The following is a 12,573-nucleotide window of genomic DNA, read 5'->3' on the forward strand; positions in this document are numbered from 1 at the left end:
AGGTAATTGTTTTGTTACCAGAGGGTGCCGGTGTTCTGGCAGATAGTGTCCTGCCATCATATAGTGTCCGCCCCGTACTGCGCATGCAGATGTGAAAATCTCCGAAGCTGAACGGCGCCTGCGCCATGAGTGGAGGTGGTAGCCCTACCATCCAAGCGGACATAGGGTTGTGAAAATTAGAGGGCCGATCGCCACGATTAGGGCTCAGCCTCGCTGCGCTCGGCTCTTTTATATTCCTACTCTATGTCCACTTGGATGGTGGGGATAGAACCTGGGCTCACGGCGCAGGCGCTGTTCATTCTCGGCTATTTTCGGAATCTGTGTTGCTGTGTACTGCGCATGTGCAAATAACAAGTAGTTGATATGGGTATACTCAGTGTGTGTGGGTGTAAAGCACATATGGATATAATGGGTTCATAGGGCATTTTTTGAAAAAAAGAAAAAAAAATTTGATGTTATATGTCGTAGAAAGTATAACTCACAGATCAGTGAGTATTTTCCAGTTCCATCTCCAAGGGATTATACAGTCACCACAATAGGCATAGAGACAAAATTGATGAAGTAGTACATGTTCCCAGTTTGCCACGGAAGTGACGTTCCGTTGCCGCCATCTTGGAACACCCCACACTTGTCCACAGTAAGGATACACTAAGAAGACATGTTGTTACACTCACCGGAGTTTTGCATTTTACACGTATTTATAACAGTAAAGTCAGTTTATATAGTGAAATACAGGACTTAGAACTCCGTCTGACTACTTAGATCTTGAATTTTATAAGCAGCGGCAACCCTGCTCATCTCATAGGTTTGCTAATCTGATAGAAGTTCACTGCTTTTAAAATTCAACATCTAAGTAGTCAGATGGAGTTGTAAGTTCTGTATTTCACTATATACTAACTTTAATGTTATAATGTTATAAATACGTCTAAAATGCAAAACTCCGGTGGGTGTAACAACATGTCCACTTTACCCCTTCTTAGGCCGCGTACACACGCGCGGACTGTTCGCCCAACTTTGTCCGTCCAACAGTTTCAGCAAACAGTCCGCTCAAAATTAGCATGGACGGACATGCCCACACACGACGAACGAACAGTTTGCTGAAACCGTGCGCGATGACGTGAACAGCACGTACGACGGGACGAAAAATACGACGTCCTATACACTGCATTATAGCTTTCGGCGTGAAAATCCTTTCTGAGCATGCGCGCAACTTTGTTTGACGAACAAGCCTACACACGAGCGGGCTGTTCGCTGAAACAAGGTTTCAGCGGACAGTTTTTCGGAATTTCCGAAAAACCTTGTCCGTCCAACTGTCCGCTGAAACTGTCCGCTGAAAGCCCACACACGAGCGGACTGTCCGCCCAAACACTGTTCAGCGGACAAAGTTGGGCGAACAGTCCGCCCGTGTGTACGCGGCCTTAGTGTATCCTTACTGTGGATGAGTGTGGGGTGTAGCAAGATGGCCGGAAGGCTGCATTGATGGGCATTTAAAGTGGTTGTAAACCCTCCCCCACAACTTTGTCCCATGTAAATCAGCATAAAAAACCCAAATGAACACTGCTTGTAGATATCTCCTTACTTGCTTAGTATTGTTGTAATCCTTTTTGTTCTTTAGAATGAAGTCACTGAGCATGCCCAGATCTCCCCTGATTTACGGCACACACTCTATGTCTTATCTATCTGTTATCAGGACTTCCTAGCCAGAGGAGACTTCTGACTTCTGACTCATTCAGAGCTTCCTCCTACACACCATGTAACCATGTGACTTACAATGTAAACCTGGCCATTACTGCAGTCTTATCAGCTGAAGCTGATAAGACTGACAAAGGGAAACATTAGGCACAAGTAAATACTATGAAATAAAACAAGTCAGCTATGAACAGGGAAGCAGGGTTGCCATAGAAACATTGGACTGAGAAGGAGGCTTGGTTAACAGTACAGAAAGCGCTCAATGTAAAGGCGGAAATACACTCCACTCAGAAAACAATACTTAAAGGGGAGGGCCACCCTGAAAAACAAAAAAATTTTAAAAATTACAAAAAATCTAAAAAAAAAAAAATGAAAAAAATTTTTTTTTTTACTTACCAGAAATGCCTGTTGCTAGGCACTTTCTCCTAATCTTCCTCTTCCTCCTCCGCGGAGATCTTCTGTCTTCTGTCTTTGTCGCGGCGTCTTCTGGGTAATGAGTCGCGCTGTGTTCTGGGAACTGTGTGTTCCAGAACACAGCGCGTCCCATTCAGAAAGCGCTGCGGGACTCGCGCATGCGCAGTAGCTGCGGGACTCGCGCATGCGCAGTAGGAAACGGGCAGTGAAGCCATAAGGCTCCGCTGCCTGTTTCCCTTACAAGGGATGGCGGCGCCGGGACCCGAGAGCCGAGGGACGGGTCGGCCTCGGGCGGCCGACATCGCGGGCGCCCTGGACAGGTGAGTGTGTTTATTAAGTCAGCAGCTGCAGTGTTTGCAGCTGCTGACTTTTTTTTTTTTTTATAACCGGCCCTCCACTTTAAGATGGCACTGCCTAACCCCTGGAAACAAGTTTTTTAAAGTTTCTTTAAACAGTAAGTAATATGTGATTTGGGCTGGATTACAGTGGCTATAGTCTGATAATTACTTATTATAATGGACTAAATGAAGAGAAGCATCAGAGTGGGAGAGTTTACTTCCTCTTTAACCACCTGACATCCATGCTAAGGCCTCCCCTATGCATGCTCCCTGTGCGCGCCCTACAGGGCGCGCATGGAGCACGCTGTGATCACCGAGTCACCGAGACTCGGGTGATCACCAATCCGAGTAAGGGGCCCATCCCAGCCCCTTACCATGTGATCAGCTGTCAGCCAATGACAGCTGATCAGATGATGTAAACAAAAACTCAGTGATCTTTTTTTTTTATCCTCGTGCTGACCGCGGAGAAAAAAAAAAAAAGCCGATCACCGGCTTATCTTAAAGGGACATCGGTCCCGAAAAGGAAGAGGCAATTATGCCTCATTTATAGAGTAACAGTGCCCACAAGTGCCACCTATCAATGCCCACCAGTGGTGCCAATCAGTGCCACCTAGAAGTGCTGCCTATTAGTGTAACCGATCAGTGCCCATCCCTGCCACCCATTAGTGCCCATCACTGCCACCTATCAGTACCCATCAGTGCCGCCTCATTAGCATACATCAATGACGGACAGAAATTACCTGTTATAAAATTTTAAAACAAAATAAAAATTTTTTTTTTTTTTTAATTCGGCCTTTTTACAAAAAAATCGCACAGGTGATCAAATACCACCAAAAGAAAGCTCTATTTGGGGGGAAAAAATTATAAAAATTTCATTTTGGTACAGTGTTGTATGACTGCACAATTGTTATTGAAAATGCGACATCGCTGAAAGCTGAAAATTGGTCTGGATAGGAGGGGGGTTTAAGTACCCAGTAAGCAAGTGGTTAAATGTAGTTTTTTTTCCTTAAACTTCCCTCCTAAAAGTTTTTTTCCTTAAAATTCCCTCCTAAACTTGGGGTGCGTGTTATACGCCGACACGTGTTATACGACAATAAATACGGTAATGTATAGTAGTTAGGGCCCGAAAGTGACTCAAGCCCAGGGTTTCCCACCACCCTAAGTTCTGCCCTGCCGGTAGGTAATGGCAGGGTATGCAGGTGTGTAGGGAAGAAGTGTTGGGTCAATCTCCAATATCCACCAATGATTTTTTAATATCCTACGAACAATTCTATGTTGGTTATTGAATTTTGTGATCAGTCGAGTATGCTAATGCTTAGTGGTTGTAGCAGTATTTTTGCAAAAGAGAAGTTCATGTCTGGATTGATTAAAGGCTCTCCTGAAAGCCTTTTTGAGACAGGAAAGGGAGTATCCGTGGCTAAGTAGTCTCTGCCTGAGGAGATTAGCTTACACAGGGTTGATGATGTCAGTATTTGAGGATGATGTCAGTATCTGGGGAGGTCACATGCTCCCCTATACCCAGAAGCACCAGGCATTTTGTTGCATCACCAAATGAATGGCAGGCAGGGAAAGTTAGAGTAAAGGAGTTTTGGAGGTGAGCTATAGAAGAACACTGACATTTGTCATGAATGTCTCTTTAACCACTTAAGGACTGCCCCATAGCACATTTACTGCTACAGGGCGGCCCTAGGGGGGGCTATCTGCAGGTGCCTGGCACTGGATGTCCGCCGGCTCCTGCAGATCATCAGGCAGAGACACAAAATGGAGATCTGTAAACAAGGCAGATCTCTGTTCTGACCAGGGAGAAAGGATGGATTTTGTGTCCCTGAAATCAGGGAATAAAATCCATAACTTAAAAAAATAACTTAAAAATATGTAGAAGAATACATACTAGCATAAAGTAAAAAATATTGTTTTATTTTTAAATTGTTGCGCAAAAAATAAAGAATGCAGGGGTGATCATATACCACCAAAAAGAAAACTATGGGATTGATTTACTAAAGGCAAATCCACTTTGCACTACAAGTGTACTTGGAAGTGCAGTCCCTGTAGATCGGAGGGGGACACACAAGGGAAGGAAAATAAAAAACAGCATTTTTGCTTGTACATGATTGGATGATAAAACCAGCAGAGCTTCCCCTCATTTCAGCTCTTCCCCTCAGATCTAAAGCGACTGTACTTCCAAGTGCACTTGTAGTGCAAAGTGGATTTGCCTTTAGTAAATCAACCCCTATGTGTCAGAAAAATATATTTTACATTTTATTTGGGTACAGCATTGCATGACAGCGCAATTGCGGTATTGCAAAAAATAAATAAAAAATCTGGTCATGAAGGGGGATGGCATGTACTGGCCATCCGAACAACCAGGAGTTTCCCGGTGGGCCAATGGCTCAGTGGGCCAGATTCAGTGACTGTTAAAGCAATGTCTGCACGGCTCGTGCAGCCATTAATTTGAGAACCGCTGTACTGCCAGGGGCGGGCTGTGGGTCCTGCTGGGAGGTCCTGTGGGTCCTGCTGGCCATCAAGCCTAGGGCAACCAGATGTCCTTGGTTTCCAGAGACAGTCCCTGAACTGAAGACACTGTCCCTGGACCAAGTTTGTCCCCATTTTGCAGGGCCGATCCTGGGCGGGTGCACTGCGAGCAATTGCGTATAGTTTATATACTGTTTTTGTGCGTGTTTGCAAAATTTAATTTGGCTGCTCTGGATGAAGTCCAGGGCCAAATGTTTGTCTCAGTCCAGCCCTGAAGGGGGGTAAATCTTGCGGAGGTCAAGTGGTTAAAGCCCAATCACAATCTCCTTATATTCACAAACCCCCCTGCTCTGTTCCACCCAGTCCTAACCTTTAGTAAGGTCTGTGTTGATTGGTTCAATAGCTAAGATGGTGCGGAACATACACTGAAAGCCTTCTGTCACAAGTGGGACTGCTCTTCTTTGTGTTACCGTATTTTGTATTCCTCTCTGAAGTTCTCCTTTAAGATCCATTCTACACATTTCTAGCTCCTTCCTTCCCATGTCATGAACATAAGGTTTCACTTTCCTAAAGCATAGTGCCACTGAAGATCATTTTAATCTGTTTTTTAGCCCCAGTTGAAACAGAGAGCTACACACAACGTTGCCTGGCAGGGAACAGCCAATATAAGCCTCTCCTTGTCCTCCAGCCCACATTCCCTGCTTGTCCAGAATGCAGGGTGGGAACACATGACCCCAGAAAACCTTGCAGGGAGGAGAGAGACAAGCACATGGGCTGCCAGAACAGACAGGAAACAGGTAATGGAGGAAGGAAGGGTGGGCACAGCCAATAGAGGAGGAGCATGGGAGGTTAAAATTGAAATCGAATAAATTGCAGCCAGAAGTCAGACACAAAGGATACGGCTGTGAATGTGCGTAACAGAAGTCTGATTGTGTTCAGCTGCTGCTCAGGATACAAGAGGTGGGAGTTAGGGGGGCCAGCTACCACTGCCGCTACCGAGACGCCACCAAAAACTTTTATAAAGATGATTAGTCAGTGGACCCTTCGGATCTTCAGAAAGTATCCGGAATCTATCTACTGTATCTATCATATTTGTATTATTAGTTTTATCTATTAGTTTTCATTATTCAAGATGTATATAGTGCCAACACATTACAAATCTAAGGGAGACAGTACAGTCAGCCTGGGTTCACACTAATGCAGTGCAGGAGACCGCATGTAATTCACATAGGAATCGCAGCACGTTCCTGTGTGAATTATATTTGGTGTCTCTGGGGTGCGGTTTGGGCCATGGATTTGTATAGCTCAAATCGCACTGCATTCGCACCAAACTCATGCAGGACCCTTTTTCCGTCCACACCAAAATTGGATCGCATGGGGGTTAACACCCGTGCAATCTGATTGTGCAAATCGCACTACATTTTGAAAAACGATTTTAGGGTGTTGTTAAACTTAAAGTGATTGTAAAGCCTTAAAGTGTTACTAAACCCAGGACCCTGAATTCACTATATCTGGTCTCCCCCAATACACAGAACATGAAAATGCAATTATTTTTGTAACTATAAACTTCTAAATACCTTTTCGCATCTGGAGTATATAGCAGTCTTGTGACTTCTATCAGTGTCTGGTTAAAGCTTGTAGGATGAGTTTTCATTCTACTCTGACTGCCCTATGAGGTTGCAGGACCCATGACCCTCTGTCTGGACAGTGTTGATTGGCCCTATGCTGATCACATGCACCCTCCCAAAAAAAAAGAAAAAAACTGCAATACACACCAAACTGGGCACCAGCAGGGGACCCCAGAAGAAGAGGTTCAGGACTGCACTGTGCAAAACTATTGCACAGAGCAGCTTAGTATAGACATGTTTGTTATTAAAAAAACAAAAACAAATGTTTACAACCACTTTAAACATACACTCACGCAATCGATTCACATGAACGGGTTGCGATTTTGATGCTGTGAATTCGCACCACATCTAGTGTGAACCAAGCCTCACACTCCAATCCAATTCAGGAGAATTTAGAAGGCTCTCCTTGAGAGCTTACCATCTAAATGGGTTTCTTGTAATCCCTTTAAACTGTGTGTTTGTATATATATATATATATATATATATATATATATATACTCTGCATCCAGTGTAGCCTATATCTACAGTGCATTCTGTGGTGTACTGTTTCTAATACACTTCTGGGGTGGTGTACACAATACAGTGCAGCCATAGTACAGTATCTACTACTTTGCAGGCGGTGTACACGGTATCTAATACAGTGTGTACAGTTTCTACCACACTTCGTTCGTGTACACAATACAGTGCAGCCGTAGTACTGTATCTACTACTTTGCAGGTGGTGTACACAGTATCTAATATAGTATATAGAGTTTCTAATACACTTCAGGCAGTGTACAAAGTATCTAATACAGTGTAGTGTGTGTTGGAAAACAAAAAATACATCATGCCCAGAAGACCACCAAGGAGAGGCCTCTAAATGCTCACAGGCCACTAAAAGAAGGCAAGCAGCCTTTGTGTCTACAGTCAACAGTGCTGGTCATGGACATGGTGCATCCTCTGCAGGTGGCCGTGGGGCACGCTTGTCCTTTTTTTCTGCTGCTGGCCTTGTTATTGTGCCAGAACATGCAGAAGAGTTGGTGGAGTGGATAACAAAGCCATCCTCATACTCTGTCACCCAGTCTCAGAGTAGTTTGCCTTCTAACGCAGCTGCAGAAGTGGCCTATTCCACCGGCTCCTTGTCCACAGTCACTCCTTCCGTAGCCAGACCATCATGCATGGAGAAGTCCCCAGAATTATTTGACCACAGTGTCGGGTACATGCTGCTGGAGGATGAGCAGCGATTTGAAGGCTCCAATGTTGGTTCCCAGGTTGGGGAAGGGAGTAACGTGAGCCTAGAAAGAAGGGGTGCCACAAAAGGACAAGAAACTGGCAGTCATGTTCCCCCAGCTGCAGCATACTGCCAAATTTGCTCCAGTGACGAGGAGGGAGGGGATGATAACGTATTTGGGTGCCTGAGAGAAGAGAGGAGGAGGATGAGGTGGAGGTGGAGGAGGCACAACTCCGGCGAGGCAGGATGTCCCCAGGGGGCAGCTTAAGGGCAGCCACCCTATTGCATCACACTGCAGAGCTCCGCAGCTGCAGGGCACTGCTGACTCCCTGCTTACTTTTAAAAGTTCCTTGGTGTGGGCCTTTTTCATCACATATGCAGCAGATAGCACCGTTACTGTTTGCAACCTGTGTCTGAAGCGGATCAAGCGTGGCCAGAACATAGGCCACTTGGGCACCACATGCTTGACCAGACATATGACAACCTGCCATGCAGTCCATTGGAAAACAGCACTTGAAAGACCCATCTGGGATCTCCAACCCTACTATACCTCCAGTCCTCTCAAAAATCTGCACTGAGAGGAATGAAGGTATAGTACTTGCAGCCAATTTGCTAGCAGTACACCACCATCTGATTTTAGCAGGCAAATTTCCCTACCCCAATTGCTGAACCATAAAAAGAAATTCGCTCCCAGCCATCCACATGCTCAGCATCTAAATGCTAACTTGGCCAAATTGCTAGCACTGCAACTGCTGCCTTTTACGCTGTTAGACGCTGCCCCCTTTCGTGAATTTGTGGAATGTGCTGTAACTCAGTGGCAGGTTCCAAAGCACCATTTCTTTTCACAGAAGGCCATTCCGGCTCTATACCGGCATGTGGAAGGCAATGTTTTGGCCTTGTTGGACAGGGCGGTCAGCCATAAGGGTCATATTACTGCTGACTCATGGTCCAGCAGGCATGGGCAGGGACGTTACCTTTCCTTCACGGCGCACTGGGTAACTCTGCTGGCAGCTGGGAAGGATGCAGGACAGGGTTCAGTTTTGTTGGAGCTAAAATGCTAGTGGCGATTCTGCCACAGCTCTCTCCTCCACCCTTTCCTCTTCTTGCTCTATGGTCTCTTCTGCAGATTTGTCCTCTGAACCAGTGGTGCACCATAAGAGTTCAAGGGGCTACGCAAGCAGTCAAGCTAAAAGATACCACAAGGTTCTTGAGTTTATATGCCTAGGGGACAGGAGGCACACTGGGGCAGACATTCTGTCGGCGCTAGAGGGGCAGACTGAGTTTGACACCGTGCCAGCTTAAGCCAGGAATGGTTGTATGCGACAATGGGACCAACCTTCTCGCCGCCCTCCGACAGGGACACTTGACCCATGTTCCATGTTTGGCACACGTCCTGAATTTATTGGTGCAGCAGTTCTTGAGCAGGTACCCAGGCTTACAGGATCTCCTGAGGCAGGCCAGAAAAGTCTGTGGTCATTTCCGCCACTCATACAATGCCAATTCTCAGCTGGCTGACATTCAAAGGGAATGCAACCTGCCCACCAATCGCCTCATTTGTGACATGCCCACCAGGTGGAACTCAACATTGGCAATGCTGCAGTGGCTGCACACACAGCAGAGAGCCATCAATGAGTACCTGTGCGAGTATCGCACCAGGACCGGGTCAAGGGAGCTTGGCTTCTTTTCGCCACGCCAGTGGCTACTGATCAAGGATGCATGCACTGTCCTATCACCATTTGAGGAGTCCACAAGGATGGTGAGCAGCGACAATGCATGAATCAGTGACACTGTCCCTCTAGTCTCCCTGTTGGAGCACATGCTTCATGGAATCATGGACAGGGCACTTGAGGCAGAACAGCGGGAGAAAGAGGTGGACTTTCTTACCTCTCAAGGCCCCCTTTATCCAAATAGCATTCCTGCAGGCCCGCCAAACACACAGGAAGAAGAGGAGGAGGAGGATTGTGTAAGCATGGATGTAGAGGACAGCAGCAGTCTTCAAGGGATGGTTTTCAGTCCCCAGAAACCCAAGGAGTTGTACGTGGCTGGGAGGAGGTAGTTACAGATCATGTGATTATTAGTGACCCAGAGGACTCAGAATCAAATGCCTCTGCAAACCTACGCTGCATGGCCTCCCTGATTCTGAAAAGCTTGCGAAAGGACCCTAGGATTCGTGGTATCAAGGAGAGGGATCATTACTGGCTGGCATCCCTTCTTGATCCACATTACAAGGGTAAGGTTGCAAAACTCACCTTGCCTTCGCAGAGGGAGCAGAGGACAAAACATCTTCAGGAGGCCTTGAAGAAAGGTTTGTGCAATGCATTTCCAGACCCTGAGAGGTTACAGTTTCCTGGTGCTGGACAACGTGTTGCTGAGGCTTCGTTCAGTCAGAGGAAGAGTGGTGGAGAAGGTGGCCGGCTGACCAATGCCTTTAAACTATTTTTCAGTCCTCAGCGCCAATATCTGATCAGTTCAAACAACCATCGCCAGTGTCTGCGCATATATAGGAATATCTAGGGGCATGAGCAGACTTGGAGACCTTTCCAACAGAGCATTCACTGGGTTACTGGGTCTTGAGGATGGACCACTGGCCAGCACTTGCTCAATATGCAATTGAACTACTAGCCTGTCCTGCATCCAGCGTGCATGCTGAACGCCCATTCTGTGCTGCTGGAGGGTTTGTAATGGATCAAAGAGTGCACCTGTCCACAGACTCCGTTGATTGACTCATTTTTTTGAATGTGAATCTTGGATCAACAACTATCAAGCACCTAATGCTGATGTAACTGATTGAATTTGCTATGGATGTGGGATCCCTTGAAGACTGCCTATGCTGACTATCTTATTCCTTCTCAATCTTGATGATGCTAGCTTCCAGCAATATATTTGGTTTAGGGCACCACCACCTCCCAAAGCCCAATTTTTCTGCCCCTGTTCAACAGGGGCATATAATTACAATTTGTTATCTAATATTTTACAGCAGGGCCCATTCCTGCACCCAACAAGAGTATCTGTGAGGGGTTACAGTGTTGTGGCACCACCACCCAAGGCCCAATTTTTCTTCCCCTGTTTAACAGGGACATGTAATTACAATTCTTGATATAATATTTCACAGCAGGGCCCGTTCCTGTGCCCAACAAGAGTAACTGAGGGCTCACAGTGTTCTGGTACCACCAACACCTAAGGCCCAATTGTCTTCAGAGTATATAGGGCATGCCGTATAGTATATATACTGCTGTTCAGAGTATCTAGTGCATGGGGGACCCCTATGTCATTTTTTTAAAAGATTTGAGTTTGGGGTTCACCTTAATATCCATACCAGACCTGAAGGGACATGGATTACTGGAACCATGTCCTGTGGACTGATGAGACCAAGATAAACTTTTTTGATTCAGATGGAGTCAATCTTGTGTGGCGGAAACCAGGTGAGGAGTACAAAGACAAATTTGTCTTGCCTACAGACAAGCATGGTGGTGGGAGTGCCATGGTCTGGGGCTGCATGAGTGCTGCCGGCACTAAGGAGCTACAGTTCATTGAGGGAATCATGAATGCCAACATGTACTGTGACATACTGAAACAGCGCATGATCCCCTCCCTTCGGAGACTGGCCCGCAGGGCAGTATTACAACATGATAACGACCCCAAACACACCTACAAGATGACCACTGCCTTGCTAAAGAAGATGAGGGTAAAGGTGATGGACTACCCAAGCATTTCTTCAGACCTAAACCCTATTGAGCATCTGTGGGGCATCCTCAAACAGAAGGTGGAGGAACGCAAGGTCTGTAACATCCACCAGCTCTGTGATGTTGTCATGGAGGAGTGGAAGAGGACTCCCGTGGCAACCTGCGAAGCTCTGGTGAACTCCATGCCCAAGAGGGTTAAGGCAGTGCTGGAAAATAATGGTGGCCACACAAAATATTGACACTTTGGGCCCAATTTGGACATTTTCACTTAGGGGTATACTCCCTTTTGTTGCCAGAGGTTTAGACATTAATGGCTGTGTGTTGAGTTATTTTGAGGGGACAGCAAATTTACACTGTTATACAAGCTGTACACTCAATACTTTTTACATTGTAGCAAAGTGTAATTTCTTTAATGTTATCACATAAAAAGATCTAATAAAATTGTTACAAAAGTGTGAGGGGTGTACTCAATTTTGTGAGATATTGTATATACTGCGCACTATCTGAAATTAATAAACAGGCAGTAGGCAGATAGTGAAATGCCTCAATAAGCAACTAAAACAGTAGAGTAATTGGCATACTGCAGCTGTTCAATACAATTTCATGCAATGTGAGTGGATGGGATGGTATGAGTCAGTCTCAGGGTTCAGAGACAGTTCAAAATGTTTCAGTGGGCAGAGAAGAGACACCATAAAAAATAATTGTAGCCTCAGAATTCACATTTATTTTACAGAAGTTCTTCTATTGAGCAATGTGTTATTTAGCATATGAAAATTGTTAGCAAGAAAATTCATCTTTAGTTAATTTAGAATAGTCAAGTATGAATGATGACTAAAGTGGTTCTAAAGTAAAAAAAAAAAAAAAAGATTTTTTTGCATGTTAATGCATTTTATGCATTAAGGTAAACTCCCCACTACTTGCTCCTCCCCCTCCCATCCCTAAAAAACGATCTGACTCCTCTCCAACCAATGCTGTGCTGCTGACAGCCCCACTCTCCTCTCTTCTAGGTCACTCTGTGGACGCACGCAGCTCAGCTCGGGAGCACATCCCCATGGGTGCCCCCTCACCCCCTCAGCTCATGGCTTGCTGAGGGGGCACCTGCAGCAAAGGAAGCGGGGAAAAAAGAAGTAAGTATAGCAT

At 45.8% G+C, this 12,573-nt stretch overlaps 1 long non-coding RNA gene across 4 annotated transcripts in view; it reads left to right on the forward strand.

Moving 5' to 3' along the window:
- Positions 1-12,573, forward strand: part of LOC143928302 (uncharacterized) — a 227,617-nt gene that overhangs the window by 179,048 nt on the left and 35,996 nt on the right. For 2 of the 4 annotated variants that reach the window (XR_013262393.1, XR_013262394.1), the window contains exon 2: positions 12,441-12,560. This is a non-coding gene — a long non-coding RNA (uncharacterized LOC143928302). Of the gene's footprint in view, positions 1-5,531; positions 5,711-5,752; positions 5,874-12,440; positions 12,561-12,573 lie in introns of those variants that run through there. The other 2 variants (XR_013262392.1, XR_013262391.1) reach the window with 2 other exon arrangements.

This window comes from Lithobates pipiens, unplaced genomic scaffold (genome assembly GCF_037356315.1).
Source record: "Lithobates pipiens isolate NorthernLeopardFrog02 unplaced genomic scaffold, aLitPip1_a1.2 Scaffold_23, whole genome shotgun sequence".
NCBI classification, from domain to species: Eukaryota; Metazoa; Chordata; class Amphibia; order Anura; family Ranidae; genus Lithobates; species Lithobates pipiens.